This window comes from Schistocerca serialis, chromosome 6 (genome assembly GCF_023864345.2).
Source record: "Schistocerca serialis cubense isolate TAMUIC-IGC-003099 chromosome 6, iqSchSeri2.2, whole genome shotgun sequence".
Lineage (NCBI taxonomy): Eukaryota > Metazoa > Arthropoda > Insecta > Orthoptera > Acrididae > Schistocerca > Schistocerca serialis.
Window position 1 is genome coordinate 47,668,727 of NC_064643.1, and position 22,697 is coordinate 47,691,423.

At 41.2% G+C, this 22,697-nt stretch overlaps 1 protein-coding gene across 5 annotated transcripts in view; it reads right to left on the reverse strand.

The window, feature by feature from the left end:
- LOC126483784 (ankyrin repeat domain-containing protein 1-like) overlaps positions 1–22,697 on the reverse strand; it is a 116,276-nt gene that overhangs the window by 55,160 nt on the left and 38,419 nt on the right. The gene's annotated exons all lie outside the window — the stretch shown is intronic.

The following is a 22,697-nucleotide window of genomic DNA, read 5'->3' on the forward strand; positions in this document are numbered from 1 at the left end:
AAGATCACTAAATCTCTCGCAGGAGGATTTAGAAACACCGAGAAGTAGGGAACAAAACTCTCAATCTGTGCGTGACATTCCGTCCACGTCAAGATCCGATGTAGACAGAACTGGAACGTCACAAGTTAGATTCGATATAACGGATAGCCACAGGGAAAAGTACGAACAGGATGATTTTTGGAATCGTAGTAGCGTTGAGGAGAAGATGATTAAACAGAGACAATTTCAAATCTTTAACCCTGACAAAAAGAACGTTCATCCTGTAGTCTTTATTCGAAGTTTCAGTGGTCTATTTCCACGATCTTGGACAGAATGGCAAAAGATTAGTTTTGTATCTGGATATATACAAGGAACAGGAGGATTGTGGGCATCCGAACAAACATCTTCTTGTAAATGTTACAAAGAATTTGAGCAGGCTTTTCTAGCAAAATATTGGTCTGCTGGAGTACAAGAAAGACTTAGGCAGGAAGTATTATATCCTGAGCCTTTCTCATTTTCTAGAGGATCTCTAAAGAGATATTTTGAGAGATACATTAATAAATCTTTGTATTGGGATGTACCAATTCCTTTGCCGGATATACTTAGAATACTCAAGTCCAGACTACCCACCAGTATAAGGAATCAGCTGTTGTATATAAATGATAAGGATATAGACTCATTTATGACTACGCTTGATCATATTGATATAATTGAGGAGGACAATAAAAGGGCAAGAGAAATGTCATATCAAAGAAGAGTAACAGAAGCGAATCCGAGCTGCAACTCGAATGGGAATGGCAGTAATAGTAGCAGTAACAATAATCATAACCAACTACACTCTCCGAGGAGACTTAGAAATGGACAAAATGCAAACAATAATTATTACCATAATGGAAACTTTAGTAATGATGCAGCGAGGGGCTATTTTAGGAACAATAGGAATTTTAATCGGTATAATCCAATGTATGGCAACACAGGACAGTTCTACCAACACCAGCAAAACAACAACAATAATTACACGAATCAAGCAAGGCAATATAGTCAGAATTCACCACAACAACCGATAATCACTGAAGTAGCTGAAGAGACAAATACCAATCAGACCAATAATCAGTCAAACTAAACATGACCGCATCGTGCCCCGGAGGAGCGGTCAGGGGATCTGTTAGGGGCGAAACAGTAAAATTACAATTGTTAAGATATAATGATGGTGAGCTGCTGACTGAAGAGTTAACAAAGGATTTAATAACTTGTCATAATGGCAGATCGAGTGTTCCGGTATCGGAAGTATTTGTTGAAATAGAGGAAGTTCCAACGAATGTGATATTAGACACCGCCGCTTCCGCCAATGTCATCTCAGGCGTTCTTTTTCGGAGAATTATTAGGAAGAAGAAGGTACCAATTTTGCCAGTACAGAACTGCAAAATCATCGGAGCTGTTGGAGCATGCTCTCCCAATGTCAAAATACAAACACAATTAGAGATGAAAATGGGAAATGTAGCAATAAAATGCACGTTCCTTGTAGTGGAGAAGTTATTAGTGGACTGTATTCTTGGTATTGGGAGTATGCAGGAGTACGATTGTCAGATTGATTTTTTGGAAGGAATAGTTAAATTTAGATTAAATGGAGAAGAGATAGCACTGGATTTAAACATAAAGGAGACGGTGCATGAGAAATATTGTCGCGATGCCATGATTCAATTAATTGACACAACAAATGGTCGTTGGAAGGAGCTTTCAAAGGATTTGATGCAACAGGAGGACTTTAACCAAACAACAATGATAAAAGCTACTGAATCAAATCAGCTTCCCAGAGAACAAAGGCAGCAGCTTCATTGTTTGTTAGAGGCATATGAAGAGATTTTTGATGAGAAACCAGGAATTATTAAAGGGTATATTTGTCACCTACAAGTGAAGCCACATCAGACTTACTGTTACACGCACTATCCGATCCCCTGGCGTTTAAAACAATCCGTTCAAAGGGAGATAAATAGAATGTTAGAATAGAACTTGATTGAGCCATCAACTAGTCCATATTGTTCTCCGCTCTTAGTCGTTTCAAAACCTGGAGGCAATGGGCGAAAAGTATGAAGACCAGAATTTAAAATGGGAGGAAAAGACTCGACTCGCACTTGTCAATTTAACTGAAAAGGCAATACAACGGAAATTGACATATGATAAACGGATTCATCGGATTCAGATGTTTCATCTTGGAGAAAAGGTTTTATTGAAGCGACACATCCATTCCTCGAAACTGATGAAGAACGTAAAGAAATGGAATCTTATTTATACCGGACCATACGTTATTGTAAATATACCAAATCCTGGATCATACTTGTTGGCATATCCCGAATCGAAAAGAATAAAGGGATTATTCCTGCATAATGATATTAAGAAACGTAGTGAAGGATCGTAGATCTGTGATACCAAATATGGAGAATAATTTAGAGTGGAATTTGACTATGAGTCGAATGTGTATATAAATATCAAGAAGTTTATGTTGTCTAGAGGTTAAGAGACAGTGAGATTACTCCTGTGGTAGGTTAAGAGACAGTGAGATTGCTCCTGTGATACTTCAGCACAAAAATTTTAAGATAGGTAGAAGAATTTGTTAATTACTAGTGTTTGTAAGTGTGGACTATGAGCAGAAGCCACAGTGATATACAATGAAAGTGCATCTACATTTCCTCAAGACACGGCACTTACGTGAGAATTGCGTGTGAAACTTGAACAGTGTGGGATATGTAGGTAAATACGCTGTGTGTATGATGTGCGCTGTTCGCACGAGAAAACAAATGAACTGTGAAATGAAGCAACAGTCGAAAATGTCACTGTTGCAAACAATTGAAGAAACTCTCTGGTTGCGCGAGAGAAAATTATTAGAATTTTTAGATTTTTTAATTATGCCTTCTTTACCAGGAGAATTAATTTAAGAATTTTAACTAACATTTTAAGAATAGCAGTTTGTGTGTTTCATATTATGGACATAACTGTTGAAATATATTTCCATAAATGTTCATGAGAGGATGAAGAAGATTCTGCGATTGGATGATTTGTTAAATGAACATACGTCATCATTAATGATATTTATTTGCAAGTGGATCTATAAATCAATTAATTATAAGAATAATGAAAATTTTTCAAATTATTCCTTTTGTGGATTCAGTGTCATATGCCTATGTTTAAAATTTTTCATCAGGTGTAAACTTAAATTTTATCCTTAATTTCGTAATTGAAAGCAAACCTCTGACAGATTCAATGCTCTACTTCCACCTGCACTATAACAAAACGAAGATTAGATTAAAAATTTTTTTGAGAGGAATACATTCGATATGAGCTACAACAAAATTTAATTGCCCACAGTCTATTTGGCAACATTTTGGACAATCAGCAGTTGTAATGCAAAACAACTTTGGTATTGAGGACTACAAAAAAATTTGTGACTGTCAGGACTGATAGATATTCCAGTCTAGTACAGATGGAAGAATATAAGAATCCACTCCAATTTTGAGTTCAACGATGAAATATGGACTTCACTGCCTTAATCCACTCTCTTCCAGGGATTTATTCAGTCAGAACCTTTTCTTATTCCACTTTAAACCTGTTTCATGTTCACGTCCCCGACCATCTGTTCCTGAGATCATCTTCCTGTTTCTACAGCACGTTACCAGCTTCTATCCTGTACCATAAGCCATCGCCTGTCCTCCGTGCCGCCTCCACCAAACGCTGTACGTCGCCTACCCGGTGTCCGTACCCAGTGTTCCTGTTCCATCGACTTCACAACGAGATCGCCGGCTACATCGTCGAAAGAAGAATTTTGAAAATTTTTTTTGGCTATGAGGCACTTTTCCTTCGATCTAATCTATAGAACTTCTATATATTTCAAAATTACTGGATTTAGGCTTTCCTATCTTCTTTAATACCTGAGCTGGGGTCTATTCTTCCGGGTTTTTCAGGGTTTCCCTGTGAAGGCCAGTTCCCAAATGGGTAGACCTTTTTCGTAATTACACCAGTCTACATTTTCCCTGGTTATGTACTCGGGATGTGGGTACACCCCGGTACATGTAAAAGCTACAGCTTAGGTATTCCCGTAACTTATTGTCTTAACATGTTATCCATACACTCTATAGTAAAATTCTACTAATTCAAAATATTCCTCTTTTGAATAAACAACCCAACAAATTTTTTCTGTTAGCTCGCAAAGTGTATTATCATTAACTTTGCTCGCTGCGAGGGGCAATTGTAATATCTCTTTATATTCGATGAATTATTCAGATATAATTTTACCCTTGAATGACGTTTACTAATTTTCTATCTTCATACTCGCAGAATCCATGCGAAAAGTAGTTCATACAATAGCTATGCCATGAGCGCATAAGTATTCTTTGTAGTACTCTCTCTGGTGGTTGTAAAAAAAAAAAAAAAAAAAAAAAAAAAAAAAAAAAAAAAAAAAAAAAAAAAAAGAAAGGGAGCTTCCGAGATTGTCTTCGTGCCGATTAGCCTGAGCTTGGTTTGGAAGAACTGTAATCTGATTATTGAGATTTATGACAGAAGATAACCGAGACGAAACTGTACGATTAAAAAGGAATATATATATATATATATATATATATATATATATATATATATATATATATATATATATATATATATATATATATATATATATATATATATATATATATATATTGCTCCTTCAAATAAAAGGTGTGTATTGGAAATTTGAGAATTAATGATATTTATCGATATATTACATAGTTGTTAATCAGAAAGGAACTTCCGAAAGACTGGATACGAACCTGCATTTAATAATCCAAGAGCTCCATTACTTCTTCGGAAGGTTAAACTTCATCAAAGCCAAATATCCGCTTGGTTTGAGGTTTCCCGACTGATTATACAACGCTCCCAAAATTAAGAGGCATTTTATTTGTACAGATTAGCAGACTGCCGCAAAGCACGAGCCTGCAGAGAAGAAGAATCATCGCCTGATTTCATTCTAACAAGTAAAATTTCAGAGTCATTTTGAGTGACTGAGCTATGACTGTGTTTCCTATCATGAATGATTGATTGCTCGAATGAATTGAGAGCTACAGAATTACGTAGAGAGGAGGAAAAATTACAGTTCAGTCGAAATGGGGCACTCTTAAGTGGGGCAATCCCCAAGGGTCAGTGCTGGGGCCACTGCTGTTTCTTATTTATATAAATGATACGCCTTCTAGTACTACAGGTGATCAAAAATATTTCTGTTTGCTGATGACACCAGCTTGGTAGTGAAGGTTCTTGTGTGTAATATTGAAACAGTATCAAATAATGTAGTTCATGAAATAAGTTCGTGACTTGTGGAAAATAATTTGATGCTAAATCACAATAAGACTCAGATTTTACAGTTTCTAACTCACGATTCAACAAGAACTGATATTTTGATCAGACAGAATAGGCAAATTATAAGCGAGACGGAACAGTTCAAGTTCCTAGGCGTTCGAATAGATAGTAAGCTGTTGTGCAAAATCCATGTTCAGGATCTTGTTCAGAAACTAAATGCTGCTTTATTTACCGTTAGAGCAGTATCTGAAATAAGTGACAGTTCAACACAAAAAGTAGTCTACTTCGCATATTTTCATACGCTTATGTCATATGGTATTATTTTTTGGGGTAATTCTTCTGATTCAAAAAGGGTATTTTTGGCTCAAAAATTGGTTGTTGGAGCTATATGTGGTGTAAGTTCGAGAGAGGTTGAGGTCGACCCCTATTGAATAGTCTGGGAATTCTGACACTGCCCTCACCGTATATATTTTCTTTAATGTCGTTTGTTTGTTAGCAATATTAGCTTATTCCCAAGAGTTAGCAGCTTTCACTCAGTTAATACTAGGCAGAAATCAAATCTGCATGAGGAATGCACTTCCTTGACTCTTGTGCAGAAAGGAGTGCAGTATTCTGCTGCATCCATTTTCAATAAGCTACCACAAGAACTCATAAGTGTTTGGGTCACTGCTAAGATTTTTAAGTCTAAACTGAAGAGTTTCCTCGTGGCTCACTACTCCTATTCTGTCGAGGAGCTCCTGGAAGAGCTGAAAAATTAAGCAAATTCCAGTGTTACATTGTTGATTTTCTTTATTTAAACTTACGACTTGTCCCCTGACTATGTTTCTTATATTTCATTTTATTTGTTTGTACTATCGTGTTATAATTTCATGTATTGACTTGTTCCATGACCATGGAGACTTCTCCTTAATTTGGCCCCACGGGACAATAAATAAATAAAATAATAAAAAACACAAGTGAATGTCGGCACCACTTCAGGAACTCTGTATATTTCATTCAACTGCCGCAAGAACTACACGGCTTTGACCACAATCTTATGGCAAACTTTGACGTAGTCTCCCTCTACACTACAGACCTGCTTGCTGATTTCTTGAAGTTTATTGAGTAGAAAAAAATTAAATGAGCGTATGGCATTGCTGGCCGGAACACCCCATCCAGGGAAGTTTGTCCACCAAGTGGACACAAACCAGAGCCTGCAGCGTGGGAGGCAAGCATGTTACCACTGAGCTACGCAAGTGGGGAGAAATTCAACCTGATGATTACTAATCTCTCTGAATTTGTTCACACATCAATATTCTCTCTCTTTAATGGGACTATTATGAACGAACTGATGGTGTCACCACGAGCTGCCCTCTATCACTGCGAGTGGCAAATTTGTTTACAGAGGATTTTCTAGAAACAAGCTGTTTCACGTATGCTGATGTGGTATGGCCACATTGGAGTGAAAAACGTAAGGAGTTCCTCCAACATCAACTCTCGGCACCCCAGTATCAAATTCACCACTGAGATGGAAGAGAATGGCAAACTCCCATTTGGAAATCTCAGTCGAGTGCAACATGGACAGCATTATGCGATGTAGCGTGTACGGGAAAGCCACCAACACTGCTTTTTATTCCTGTGCTGCCAGCTGTCATCATCCTAGCTGAGCCAATGAAATCTAATATTAGCCAGGAGGGATGACATGACTTACACTTACTGCACGAGAATGAGGACTGTCGTCTTACCGGCCAACACAGCAAGTGCGACTGAGGTTCTGAACACTGAAGACTACCGCTTGCAAGTGTTTCATTTATGAGAAGACGATGCGTACCAGAAGCTTAGTCGCGATCTGACGTGGGCTGTCTTCAGGAAGACAGGAAAGTTATTACAGGACTCCGGTTTACCAGATGAAGTGGAGAAGTTAACATCTCCTGCCGCCAAATCTCCCAGGCTTTACGGATTGCCAAAGATCCATAAGGAAAACATTCCTCTGAAACTCCACTGTTTAGTGCAATCAGCACGCCCACCTACAGATTGGCACAACATCTTGCAGGATTGTTAGCGTCAAAACTGGAGCATCATGAACACCATCTTGTCACCTCTCAGACATTCGTATAAACACTCGAGAAAATGAAAATAGACTGAAATGATGTATCGGTTAGTCTGGATGTTGTGTCACTTTTCGTGAGGATGCCAGTAGAAGACACGCCAGATCTTACGGCCCGACAGTTTGGAACCGTCAAATTGTTTCACAACATTCTAACGACAACAGAATTCTCATACTGCGCCGATTATTATGAAATGACAGATGGCATAGCGATGGCTCACCAGTCTCCAGTAGCTGCGAATTTCTAGGTGGAGCACTTTAAGGAGAAGGCTCTGAACCGTGCAGTGTTGCACCTGTCTCGCTTCCTGAGGTATGTCGATGACATCTTCCCGATACGGTGTCACGGTGAAAATATACTGCAACAGTTCATCGATCGATGAATGGCGTCCGACCCGAAATTAAATTTACTACTGAGATGGAGAAGGATGGCAAGCTACTATTCTTGTTTTAGTTGTGAGGACGGCAGAAGGCCGGCTGGTCATTCAGTGTACAGGAACCAATGCACGCTGACGGATACTTGAATGCCAATAGTTTTCACCGCTCTGTATACAAGAAAGCAGTCTTGAACACACTAATACACATAGCAAAAATGTTATGTCAGATAATGACCACCTACAGTTTGAACTGCATCACTTGAGACACATATTTGTAGAGAATGGTTATAGCAAAAGAGACACTGAAAATGCTTACAGGTGACACCGAAGAAGGAAATCTTGTGAATCAGCTGAGGCCAAGCTGGCTGCTTTGCTGTTGTACTGTGGGACAACGCGCAACAAGTTAGGACGTGTACTACAGAGGCACGGACTGAGAACAGTGTTCCAGCCTGACCCTAAGATATGATATATGCTGCGCCCTGTTAAAAGATGACCTAGCTCTTCGTGTGCTCGGTGTGTATCATGGCCCTTGCGAATCCAGCAGCATCTACATACGACAGCAAATTCACACAGGTGCAGAGTGTTGTACCAAGCACAAGCAACATATTAAACGAAGGGAGCTTGACAAGTCGGCCATAGCTGAGCATTGCATGGAAAACAGACAAAAAATAAAATTTGAGAACACGAGAGTCTAGACTCCTGTGTCAACATACTGTTATTCCACTATAAAAAGAGGTGGCTGAGATTAGATTGAATAGCAACTACTTTAATAGAGAATAGCAACTACTTTAATAGAGACAGGGGGTACATACTCAGTAGCGTGTGGGGTTTGGCTTTGGATGTTGAAAAGAAGCAATGACAAATGCTCAACCTTATAGGAAGGTAGGAGTGGCAGTTTCAAACGAGGCACCAGTGCCTCATGCAACCTGATGTCACTCGGTCCTGGGGTGGGCCGGAGCTGCTACGAGTTGCCCAATCACTCTCCACACACACATCGTTTCAACCTTCTAGACTCGTGTCAGAGGCCGCAATTTTGGTATATCAGTGGAAAACAGTGTCAGTCTCTGCAGTCAGTGGTTTTACCCCTAACAACGATGGCGGAGATGGCCATTGAAAGCTCGAGAAATTTATTCGAACTGATGTGGCTCGAAAACCGAGAAGGGCTTACTCAGACAGGCCACCGGAAAAGACTCCGAGGACGTACATCATCAACCTTCATAGCATTAGGACATGCTACTGAGGTATTTGTGAAGAACAGATTTGCAGGAGACAAATCTGATGTGCCTCCAGGCAGAAGATACAGGCCCCACAAGCAGAACACGACAAGGAAGGTAAGCAATGGCATATCAGCCATGTGCTGGCAAAGCACCAAATAAAATGAGCATAATCCTGGCCCGACGTAACATTAAATGTGTTTTCTGTACACCTCTGAAAATGCGTGCACTATTAGGAACAGTGAAAGATGACTCGGGGCTCCATAAACTGGGTGTTTACCGCGTTCTGTGTAAATATGGTATGGCATGCATTAGGAGACTGTGCAGACAGTTTACGAATGATGGGTGGAACACAAAACACACACACTGGACTTAAGCAACCAACAATATATGCAGAACTACTGTACGAAGAAACAGAGACATTAAGACAGATCTCATCACTTTGTAACTGCATTCAGCAGGAGGCTACTGAAATTAGAGTGGTCGATGGGGTGACTAACAGAGACAGTGGCTAAACACTAATTAACTCTTGGGACCCAGCATTCAGCCAACTGAAATCAAGCATCAGACGAGAGACACTACTGTGTACGACATGGGCTACAGAACACCAAGAGGACAGGGTTCACGCACTGCCTTTGGCAGTGCTATCCCTCATCATTTCACCTGAGGTGTCGTGTGACCAGCTAGTGGGGGAAGGGACAGGGATGGATCACAGTACATAGGATGCAGGATATAGTGAAGACGTTCGTTCTACACATACCGTCAGAAGACGACACACGGTAATGTGAAGATGACTGCACCCAGTTGCTCACCCAAGGACAATACAAACAGTTCTTTATTTAATTGAGAGTCAAGTGTTATTCCATGATTTTTAACCAAATACTGCATAATGCGAAAATAGTGCCAATTACAGTAAAATGAAACAAATGGACTTTGTAGGATAATTAACTGCTTTAAATTTGGAGATAAAACTGGTGCTCCAAAATACTACGAAAAGTATGAAAAGGAGAAATTTAAATAAATGTCCCTGCACAATATTGTAGTGTCTCAAGAATTTCGGTGTAAATTCTAGAAACACTCTGCCTTCAACCGTCTCTAACACCCAATCTTTTAGGTATGAGTGTGGGAGAGGGAGAACGTTTCTACCAATCCACCTGTTTCTATGTGCAAGTTGAAAGTTTGTTAATACAAGACTTTAAGAGGGGCGAGTCACCGACAATGACAAGTGTTTACCGCCGGTGTCACAGAAGACGTGAGGAGAATGCAAGGAATAATTGTGTTTTATTCTTCGATGTGTTAGTGTCTGTGGTGATTATAAAAAAGACTAATGAACATTTCATATAGATTGCTATGCGCATTCATGTATTGGACTCACTTGAGACTAGAGACTTTTGAATTACTTCAGGTCTTGGCTATGAATGAAACAAGACACATGTATGCTATTTGAATATGTGTAAATGAGTCTAACGTGTAAGAAATAAGTATGGTATAGCAGTGGAACTTTTTCAAGGATAATGGGGTCCTGGAAAGTACAAATCACAGATCTATAGCTTTCGCTAGCTAAAGTCTGAACATCCATGCATTAAACTAAACAGCTACAGAGAAAGAATTATTAGCAGTAGTATGGAGTATCCTAAATTATAAACGTTAGTATGAGGGTCAGAGATCCACATACATACGGATCATCAAGTTCCATCTTTCTTAATGAGTAGTCGCTTATTACATAGTAGATGAATGCAGTGGATGTTGTTCCTACAGGAATATGACATTAAAATACAGTATGTAAAAGGGTCTGAAAATATTGTACCTGACGCTTTGTCTAGATTACCTGTAGATATGAAAGATGTAAAATGTACAGAAGAACCCGGCCTAATTTTTGCGTTTAATTTTATGATAACAGAATATCCGCACAATAGGGTACAAGAAATGGCTCAAAAAATAACTGACAATATCCATTATGATTCCTACTTTACAGAAATACATGCTATGTGTAATAGAAAATCTTTACCTCCTAATCAAGCAGGAAAATGGAAAATTATAGGGCAAAATTTATTTTGGAGAGACAGTATAACATCTCGACGGTGGTGTTTATGCATCCTGAAGTCGATGGAGGACGAAATTGTGTGGTATTCCATACAGGGTATGGACACTTTGGAACAAAAAAGTGTATAGCCCACATGAACAAGTTCTATTATTTCAAAAAATTGAGACATAGGGTAGCATATTTAATTAGAACTTGTGAAACCTGTCAGAAAGTAAAAGAGAGTAACACTCATGTTAGATACAAAATGTATCCAATCGTCCCCAAGACATTACACGACCTTACAGCAGTGGACTTCTTCGGACCAATTCCGAAAGGAAAAGGAGAAGTGTCATACATTTTTGTTCTTATAGAGTGTTGATCTAAATATATTAAGTTGTATCCTATTAAGAAAGCAAATACACCAACAGTGATACACTGTCTGCGACAATACTTTCTCGAGGTGAGCAAACCTAAACGATTCCTCTCTGATAATGGACCACAATTCGTTAGTAATGACTTCAAAGAATTCTTAGCGTGGGAAGATATTCATCGGGTATTAAGCTCCAACTACAATCCATCTCCTAAACAGTGTGAAAGGGTTATGAAATAAATTGGGAAATTATGCCGTACATACTGCCATGAAAAACGTATGTCATGGGCGACGAAAGTTAAAGACTTTGAGCTTATTTTAAATGAATTACCACATTTATCAACTGGATTAACGCGTTTGGAAGTAATAGGTTTCCAAATCTTTTAGAACCCCTTACTTGGTCGGAACAACCTACTGTTGATTACGAACTTAACCGAACAATAGTTTCTAAGAACTTGGTTGAAAGAGCACAACAATGAGTGAGTAAATATAACGAGAAGGCTGTCGAACCTAAGTCCTAGTAAAACAGCATCTTCAGAGCCCTGCCCTGAAGAAAGAAACACACAATTTATTTCAAAAGTATGAGGGACCTTACCGAGTGCAAACGGTGGTACATCCCAAAGCCTTAGTTTTAGTGGATCCTCTAACAGGATCAGAAAAAGGAAAGTACAATGTAAAAAAACAAAGTTGTATATCCCCCAGGGACGTTAATGTTCTGTGTTAACAGGTGGATTGACGACCATCAGATCCCTAGTTGTCTTCGGTGTTTCTTCAAACTTAGTTTTCCTACACTGAATTCCCTTCAATTCTTCAACTACGCTGTAATCTATTCCTGAATTCTTAAACTATCCTATAATTTTAGTACGTAGGAAGCCAGATATGACTACAAGATCAGGACCAAGTTAAGAGAAATCACAGATGAACAGTGATCTCTAGACAAGAAATGAAACGAATAGAATACAGTACTAGTATAAAGATAATATAATGGTACTATTCAAACAAAGTAATATATAGACATCGTAAACTGAACGAAGTACTTTATGTGTGTATGAAATATAGTGTAAAGTGAATGACGAAACAACTATGTTATCGTAGTGTATAATTTTCTATTTTTATAGAATATTTTATACCTTTTGTGTGATGTAATGTAAATGAAAGGGACTTTTGGAAGAGGTGGGTAGTGTAAGTACAAGCGTGACGAACACTAATCACACACCCCACCTTTCAGACAACTCTCGCAGACAAGTGTAACTGGTTCTTCACCATCTGCCATTCCATAGGTGTTGCTAAGATTTTTCTTCGGGAGCTTCAAAGGGGAAGGTGAGAATGTCCGTTCTGTAGGAGAAGGGGGAAGGGGAGTGGGAAGGGTTTCCTGTCTTTGGGGCTATCTTCTTTCACTTCTTCGATCTTCACAAACATTTCTACTTTTCCTTTCTCATGTCTCATCTGAGTACTTATCTATCTTTCCCTCTTTCTGTATGCATATATTTCTATTGCTGAAGTCCTTTTTTCCATGGTTTCCAATAACCTACAATTTATTTCACATAAGCAGGCCGAAGAATCAAGATACACAAACACACATCTACATACAAAGATACACTTAACCACGAACAGGAGAATTACGAATTAGAAACCCGAAGTGATGTCAGAACCGCCAAGGGATTTGGGGAATAAAGGTATATGTACATCTGAGTAGATGCATGTGTTACATATTGTTGATATGTGACTGTTCTGCATCGTTATTTTTTGTCACTCTCAAATATATATTTACCTGTGCCATGCTAGTCCTTTGAGAAAAGGCATAGTATCTACTGGGAGTTGGTAAATACAGATAGACATAGCATCTACTATGTGTAGGCATCATATCTGTTTATATAGTAGGAGCTATGCATCAATAGTCTCATTACGTTTTAGATTTACAAGTGTCAGAAGAAGGGAACACTTCTATTCTACCCAGAGTTCCTCCAGATTACAATAAGTAATGAATAAGTACATACTTAGGAAAAGTTGTACGGGAAGTAAGAACAAAGCAGTAGAGTATTCATGAGTCATGTACACCTGGAATTTATGATTGGAAGAGGAATAGAAAACAAAGATTTGGTACTCACAAATTATTTTTTTTGAGACTGAAAAGAGTTAACTCCAACATGGATTGAAAGGTTCACATTTTGTAATTGTGGTAAAATATTCAGTTATTAGTAAAAAAGAGAGGTACTGTTAAAAGATGAAGAATTATCTTGTGTAATATTATTTTACATAATGAATATGTATAAAATATCGCGTGTTCGAGCTAAGGGGAGGGGTATGTAGTGCCTCAAGAATTTCGGTGTAAATTCTAGAAACACTCAGCCTTCAACCATCTCGAACACACGATATTTTAGGTACGAGTGCGGGAGAGAGAGAACGTTTCTACCAATCCACCTGTTTCTATGTGCATTGGAAGTTTGTTATTAGAAGACTGTAAGAGGGGCGAGTCACTGACGATGACAAGTGTTTACCGCCAGTGTCACAGAAGACATGGGGAGAACTCAAGGAATAATTATGTTTTATTCTTTGATGTGTTAGTGTCTGTGGTGATTGTAAAAAAGACTAATGAACATTTGAATATAGATTACTATGCACATTCATGTATTGGACTCATTTGAGACTAGACTCTCTTGAATTACTTCATGTCTTGGCTATGAATGAAACAAGACACATGTATGCTATTTGAATATGTCTAAATGAGTCTAATGTGTAAGGAATAAGTTAGGTTGCAGAAATTATTACCTGTGGAAGTTGAAAACAAAGTGATTGAACTGAAAAGTATTATACGAGTACCAAAATTATTTCAAGGATAGAGAAGTATTTTAATAAATTCCCTTAACCAGCTATAATCTTCAGAGAAGAAGCTTGTGGGAGATCGACGTAGCTGATCACTCAGGGAAGAGGATCGGCTACACACAATGTGCAAGTTAACTGATTCGAGAGACATGTGAGTCTTGCACCCCAAAACCACACTATCTCGTGTCGTCCATATAACGTTAGAATATGTCGATCCCATGGGTTCCCTTTCAGAACATCAGATTTGCAATTTAATGTAAAACATAGCTGAAAAAATGTCATCAATCGGGTGTTGTAATCTTCCACTGACGAAAGGTCCCCGTAAAACACATTCATTATACGGTGGTGGCAGTGGTGGTTTTTCAACTTTCCGTGCTAGACCAGTAAGTCTCTTCATCTCGAGCATTAGTGACCGTGGACACATTCTGTCAAAAGACAGAGCAGAACGTGGGGTCAGCAGGGAGTGGAGATGAGTAGAAGTGGAAGATTTGGCTAGAATTAATTCATATGCTTTTGTGCATATCTGAGATCCCTATTTTTGTGTGTGACTCTCTCCCAATTAAGTGTTACGCTGTCGTGAAATTAGTGAGCTACTGGCAACTAGTCCAAAGCAGTATGCTGAATTATTAGCAGTGAACATATTCTAGCCCAGCGGTCCTATCTGGGAATCATTGCTGGAAATAGTTAGACAGCTGCAAAGTCTTTATTTATAGCCTCTAGAGTTCTGAAAAGTTTTACTCCATCTCACAGATCAGAGCAAGGTCGGTGACCATTATTTAGACTAATTAAGTGTGAGCAGCGGAGAAGAGAATCTATCTTTATCTGCCAGTAAATATTTACAACTACATCTGCGGCAAAGTTAGTTGCATAATCTGTCTCGTGCACTTCACATTGTCGAGTGTGCACATCTTGGGCATGGCAGTAAGTCTGACTCTGCAAGATGCCTTAGAAGCTCTGACACAGCATATAAAAGCAACATCACACAATTCAATTCACTCCCAACTGTCAATACAAATTCTACATGTAACTCTTCTATCTATATTCCAAATATTCTTTGATTCTGTTTCATTTACAGAAACCATCTGTGGTGTGAATACACGGGTAAATTCAGTCTGGGGCCTGAAAGAGAGAATGCTGGAATAAAGATTGTATATGGCAGTAACTGTGGTTGCGTATTTTTACATGGTGCTATATTCATTTTCACTAATCAAACATTGTGCACAAATGGAATTTCAAACAGTTTTAAAATGACTGCAATGTTGTCTGTCTCTAATGGTTGAAATTTACATTAGAGTGAAGGAAAGACTGCAGTGAATGAAGAACTGTTTATCAGATACATGGGGTCATTCTGAGTTTTCAGTCTACAGTGCAGTCTCAGTTTTTCACACGAGTGACTCAACTGTGGGATTTGTATGCTATACAGTCAACATGCACGCTTTTTCACAGATTAATGATAAAATCCAAAATATTTTAATTAATATTCCCAAATGTTTTAGTTTAGACCATTGTCACAAATTATTGAGCAACTACAGCATCATTTATAACTAGTTACAAGGAAAAATTCTGTTCCTGTTATACCAAGATCATGTCACGTATATCTGCCTGTGGCTTTCTTTCAGATACAACAAAAGCACGTTTATTTATGCACTATCAGCTCCCTACACTGTGTGACAAAGAGATTTAAATAGATTTTCTGGTAGATCTACTGTGTGTGTGTGTGTGTGTGTGTGTGTGTGTGTGTGTGAGAAACAGTAATCGTTTGTTTTGTTTTGCTTTAGGGTGCAAAAAACAACTGGGGTCATACGTGCCCAAGTCAAAATTATGTAACACGAAGACAGAGAGGCGATAAAAAATGACTATACGTCAGTCCCAATTGACATAATAGAAGACAGCTAAAAACAGGCACAGAGAAAAAGGGCTAAAACAGACACCGTACAGAAACAGAGGCTCAAAACTAAAAATTAAATGGCCTTTGCCATACTGCTTTGGCGGATACAAAGTAAAATGTGGTCGACAGCCCGTGCGTAATTAGCTAAAATGGCCAATTAGTCAAATAGCAAATCCAAGCGGGAATGTAAACAGTTAAAAAATGGGCATTCCATCAGGAAATGGTGGACATTAAAACTTGGGCGCAACGTGTACAAAGTGGTGTGGTAGCGCAACTTAGCAAACAACGACTCCTAAAAAGGCAGTGCCCAATACGCAGCCTAGTTAAAATGACCTCCTCCTGGTGGGACAACCAAGAGGAGGTCATCCAAGCTGCTGGTAGAGGCTTAATAAGCCAGAGCTTATTCCCGTGAAGGAAGGTGTATTGGTGATGGCAAAAGGACACCACCACCTGACAGACGGCAACACGGACATCATTGGAGGGAATATAGGTACTTGCAGGCTGAGGTACGAGGACTGCAGCCTTGGCAGCAACGTCAGCAGCCTTGTTTCCCGGCAGACTGACATGAGCAGGAACCCACAGAAACATTACACTGCCTCCACCAAGAGTGAGGAAGTGACAGTTTTCCTAGACCCGCTGCTTTAAGGGATGGGCAGTGTGCAGCGCACACAGTCTTTGAAGGGCGTCCGTGGCCTAATACAGGGCGAAGAGCTCGGCTGTAAAAACTGAGTAGTGTTCTGGAATCTGATATCGAAAGACACAGGTGCCAATGACAAAGGCACACCCGACCCCACAGTCAGTCCATGAGCCATCGGTGTATACAAAGGTACTATTGCAAAGTTCCATGCGAAGGTCGTGAAACTGAAGGCGATAGGCTGAGGCTGGAGTAGTGTCCTTAGGAAGTGAATGGAGACCAAGGTTAACATGGGCCACTTCATGAAGCCAAGGTGGTGAAGGGTTCACACCCACCAGGAAAGTTGCAAAGAGTGTGAAGTTAAGCCGCCATAGCAAGTGCCGAATGTGGATTCCAGGACGTAACAGAGAAGAGGGACTTGCCCCATACTAACGATAAAAGGTATCATCAAAGGAGGCAGCATAGGATGGGTGGCCACGCATGGCAGACAAACAGCATGCATACCTGCTGAGGAGAAACTCACAGTGGTAGGACAGTGGTAGTTCAGCAGCTTCAGCATACAGACTCTCAACCGGGCTAGTGTCGAGACAGCGTAAGACGGGTGGGCGTGCAGGCGCATAAGAAAGCACCCACAGTTGAGTTTCAAATGGACAAGGGACCAGTACAAATGGAGGAGGGTGGTTCGATCGGCACCCCATGAAGTACCATTGAGGACACATAGGACACTGAGGAACCACTGCCACGTAAGACACATGGGAAGATGAAGGGTTTCCTATTAAGCATGAGCCCCTGGAATTTCGTAGTTTCAATGAATGGAAGGGCAACAGGTGCAAGATGTAAAGATGGTGGGAGAAACTACTTGCATTGCCAGAAATTCAATCAAACGGTTTTGCCTGTGGAAAAGCAAAAGCCACTGTCGATGCTCCAGGAGTAAAGACGATGAAAACATCGCTGAAGACATAGATCAGTGAGACAGGTCCGTGGAGAACTGCAATAGAGGGCAAAATCATCAACGAAAAGTGAGCCGGAAATGCCCGGCAGGGGACAGGCCAAGGTAAGGGTAATGGCAATAGTAAAGAGGACAACACTCAGGAAAGAACTTTGAAGCACACGATTTTCTTGGATAAAGGTGTCCGACACGGCAGAGCCTACACACACCTTGAAAACTCGATCTTTTAAAAATGCCTGAAGGAAATGGACCAGGCAGACACGGAAGCCCCACGTGTAAAGAGTACAGAGGATACCCATTCTCCAGCAGGCATCATAGGCGTTCTCCAAATCGAAAAACGCAGCCACAGTCTGGGATTTCTGCAGAAAACCATTCATGATATGGGTGGACAAAGTAACGCAGACATGACATGGGTGGACTGCAGAACACTGCGCTCAAAATCCACACTGTGCATTCGTTAGTAAATTGCGAGACTTGAGCCACCATACCAGCCGGGCATGAATTATACATTCCATCAACTTGCAAACACAGCTGGCAAGAGAGATGAGGCCGTAGCTAGAAGAAAGGTTTTCGCCCTTACCAGGCTTAGGTACAGGTATAAGGGTGGCTTCATGCCAGCATCTGGGAAATGTGCCCTCTGCGCAGATGCAGTTGTACGAGTTAAGCAGAAAGCATTTGCCCAGCAGGTGCTGCAATATCTGAATGTGGATGGCATCTGACCCTTGGGCAGAGGATCGGGATGAACTGAGAGCACGATCTAGCTCCCTCATAGTAAATGCGGAATTGTAGCACTAACGATTCGGAGAAGAGAAGGGTCTCACCTGAGCCTCCTCCGCTCGTTTCTGATGGAGGGTGATAGTGGGAAGAGCTCGAAACTTCTGCAGAATGGTGGCCCAAGGTGTTGGAGATAGCAATAGGGTCCACGATAACATCACCTGCTACTGTCAGGTCGGAAATTGGGGAATGGATCTTAGTCCCAGAGAGCCGCCGGAGGTTGGCCCGTACGACAGAGGAAGGGGGTGGAACTGTTAAAAGAACTAATGAATTGAACTCGGATACCTCTTTTGCTATCCAGCCCACCACGGGACTGGGACACAACGTGGTACAGAGGAAGTGCAAAGAATGGAACGTTCTGCAGCAGTAAGGATAACATTTGTGAGATATTCCACCTGGTTATCACAACTGGGGCAATTTTGTTCTTTGAAGGTCACCAGGGAGGAGTAAAGCTGCCAGTCAGCCTTAGTAAGCTACCATTTTGGCGTGCACATGGATGGGGTAGGAGTCAGAAAAAGGATAGCACACGGGAAATGGTCACTCGAGTAGGTGTCAGAAAGAATGGACCACTCAATATGATGAGCAAGTTGGGCAGTGCAGAAGGATAGGTCCAAATGGGAATAGGCATGTGAGATAATTTCATAGCCTGCTTTGATCTTTGACGGCAGCACCACTCTATCAAAGGTAAAGAAAAGAGAGCGGGTGGGCACTAAGGAGTAATCTACCTTTTTCATTACACGATGGACGGCAACGACATCCTGATCAGAGAGGTAAGACTGGATTTCGGCCTCGGTTAGACCATCGAGCAGCATGGGGTAAATTACACCACAGGAAGAATTCAAAGTTCTACAGGTCTCGACATGAACAGGGTAGCTGTGGAGAAGCGAGGCAGCAAGCAGTTGTTGTGGTTGAGAATCAAAAGTAGTCTCCAAAAGCGAAGTGTCATTCTGTAAACGCAGGCAGGATTTCACGGGGCCGGCAATGGCGTCAACACCTTTCTGAATAATAAATGGAAGGCAAAGGACTGACCGTCTTCAGTACTTGAGACCATGATGAACTATGGTGCAGCAGGAAGGGTCTTTGAATCATTAGCCTCATAACATTTACTTCTTGTAGACGTTGATTTGGAGGATGATTGACTCATTGCGAGAAAATCCCCCACAATTGCCAGCATCTCCAATGCCATGCTCCTTCCTCCTGGGAGCTCTCTTCACAAGGGGACGCACCTGCTTTAGGTGTTCACACCTCAGGTCACACTTCCCGAACAGCTGACAGAAGGACCAATCGGCAATTTGGGAAGGATGCAGCTCAGGCAATCACCGCTCCTCGGGCCTGGCCTGCACCAGGGGGTATATGCAAACCCTACCTGTTGACCCGAGGCTGGGAATTACGTGTTACCCAGTCACCTGTTACGTGTCAAGAGACATGGGCCAGCCTTCAGGAGGGCTCAGGGAGGAAGAAGAAAAAGAGGAACCTCAAACGCCGAAGTGGAGGGGCGAGATGAGAAGGGAGAAAAAGAAAGGAAAACGGAACGAAAAACAAAGGTGAGACTGTTCTTACATCAGAGACAGACAATGCAGAACATTTCCAATAACATCCCAGCCATGTTGCCCAAGGGAGGGGAAAGAGAATAGCAAGAGGTTAGATGTGCAGCACGGAAGAGAAAAGATGCTGCAAAGGCTGGGGTCCCGTGGTAGCCAAGCACGAACCCGTCAAAGAGTGGCAAGCCCCCTGGGGGTAGTAATCATCTGTAACATAAAGGTAACACACCAATCAACATTTTGCACATACTCACACTCGTAGAAAATTTTGAGTTGTATGACTGAACATATGTGGCCACCTTTCATTCCTGCTTCACTCTGAAAGCAGACAGTAGCTACCTCCATTACTTATAGTTGATGTCATATGTTTATAAGTGAAATGTGCAACTGATTTCTTCTCCACGAGTACAGTAAGGCCATCTTAACTCATTTTGAATCTACAAATTAGCACACGGAACAAATAGACCGCACAGCCAACAAGACATCAGTTATACAGAAAACAGACCGACAATAAGTTGAGACAGGGGCAGGAGACTGTGAATGGAGCGAGTGGGTCCACAGCTCGTGGTCTAGTGACTAGCATTGCTGTTCCTGGATCACGGGGTCCCGGGTTCGATTCCTGGCCTGGATGGGGATTTTCTCTGCCTGGGGACTGGGTGTTTGTGTTGTCCATCATCTCATCATCACCACCACCACCACCACCACCACCACCACCACCACTAATGATAGCTGCTGGACTGAGTATAAAATTGGTTTGTGGGGCATTCAACTGCGTGGTCATCAGTGCCCGTACAAAGTCCCAATTTTTGCACACTCCAATCATCATCAATGAATGGAAAAAGTTTCCCAGATAACAATAGGTCAGAAACACATCTCTGTGGAGCTACAGGTATAAAATGACACTAAACTTGCGACACACGTGCATTAGTCTGTGCATTCAAAATGACTTGTCCCAGTTAATACCTGTTCTGCTACAGAGTGCAGATGCTAATTAAATTATCTGAACACAAACAGTCAATCATAGAAAAAGTTCAAACTCTTATATACGGCTAGTTACAACTGACAAAAATTTCCTATGGTATTCACTGGATAAAGCTCAATTATGAAACAGACAGCACTAAAATTTCTATAAGGCCAGTATTTTGTGAAGGTAATAATCTGTAAGATTATTAATAGTGAAACCTAAAGGTAATTTATTTTAATTTCTGCCAATGTAGAGACAGCAGGAATGTACTCCAACAAGTACAAAAGACCAGCAAGTGTAAACAATGGCAATGGTAAAAAAGAAATTCAAAATTGAATTTTAAACCCTCCTTTTATGTCACATTACTTGTTTACACCAAATCCTTCCAGCATCCCTAACAAGGACAGTGCAAAATGGCAACAGCTCAGTAGGACATAACCACACAGCCAGTCACACCCACACACGTTCTCTTACCATGCAAGCAATCGCATACTCGACACAGAATGGAAACAGCTCCGTGGCTATGCATTCCCGACCTGTGGTTAACTGGAAAACTTTATTCCATTTGATGCCCCCTATTCTGTCGTGACCTCATTATTTGACGGGTAGCCGCACCTCTCATTTCCCTCGACGTAGCTACTGTACCCACCTTACAAAAACCTTTGTAGCAGTGACCACAGCACGCATGAGAGTGCGAGTGACGTCTTCCACTCTCTGTGGTTACCCCCATTTGTAGTAATATTGGTTCTTGACTGGAACAGAAATCACTGAAGGCTTTATCTCCTTTGTCAGCGCTACTTCAACACTGTACCAGCGAAACCCGATTTGTGACCTGCAAGCTCATTTAGACGATACACCGCGGAGGTTCAGGTACAAGCTGTTTGTAACTTGCAATACAAAATCCTCAATGCAGCACAAGGTGAGACACATCTGACTTTGCCAGTAATTAAAACTGAGACAACAAAGGCGGTACGCGAAAAAAGTCAGTGGCACCACATGTGCTACATGTTTGGCTATACTGGTGACTCACGTTTAAAGGCAGCTGAGCAACTTGGTAGTAGTAACACTGATTACATTCTGTACACCAGACAAGATTACGAAGCGTGTATCTCATTCAGAAAACACATTTGAATATCAAAAAATGGAACATACAGGATGGAATGTAACAACATTAAGAAAAGGAAAGTTGCTACTCACCATATAGCAGTTGCTGAGTTGCAGATAGGCACAACAAAAAGACTGTCGCATAACTTTCAGTCAGTAAGGCCTTCGTCAACACACACGCACACGCAACTGAAACCACACTGCAAATAGCACCAGTGCACGATGGGAGTGGCGACTGGGTGGGGGTAAGGAGGAGTCTGAGGTGGGGAGGGGGAGGGATAGTAGGGTAGGGGTAGCAGACAGTGAAGTGCTGCAGATTAGACAGAGGGCAGGAGATAGGTGGGGAGCGTGGTGGTAGGGGCATCGGGAGGGGGGGGGGGGGGAGTGCAAGGGGGGAGGGGGGAGTGCAAAACGAGAGAAGTAAAAAGACTGGTTGTGATGGTGGAATGACAGCTGTGTAGTTCTGGAATGGGAACAGGGAAAGAGCTGGATGGGTGCGGACAGTGACTAGAGAAGCTTGAGGCCAGGAGGGTTACGGGAACAACGTAGGATGTACTGCAGGGGAAGTTCCCACCTGTGCAATTCAGAAAAGCTGGTGTTGGTCAGAAGGGCCCATATGGCACAGGCTGTGAAAAAGTCATTGAAATGAAGG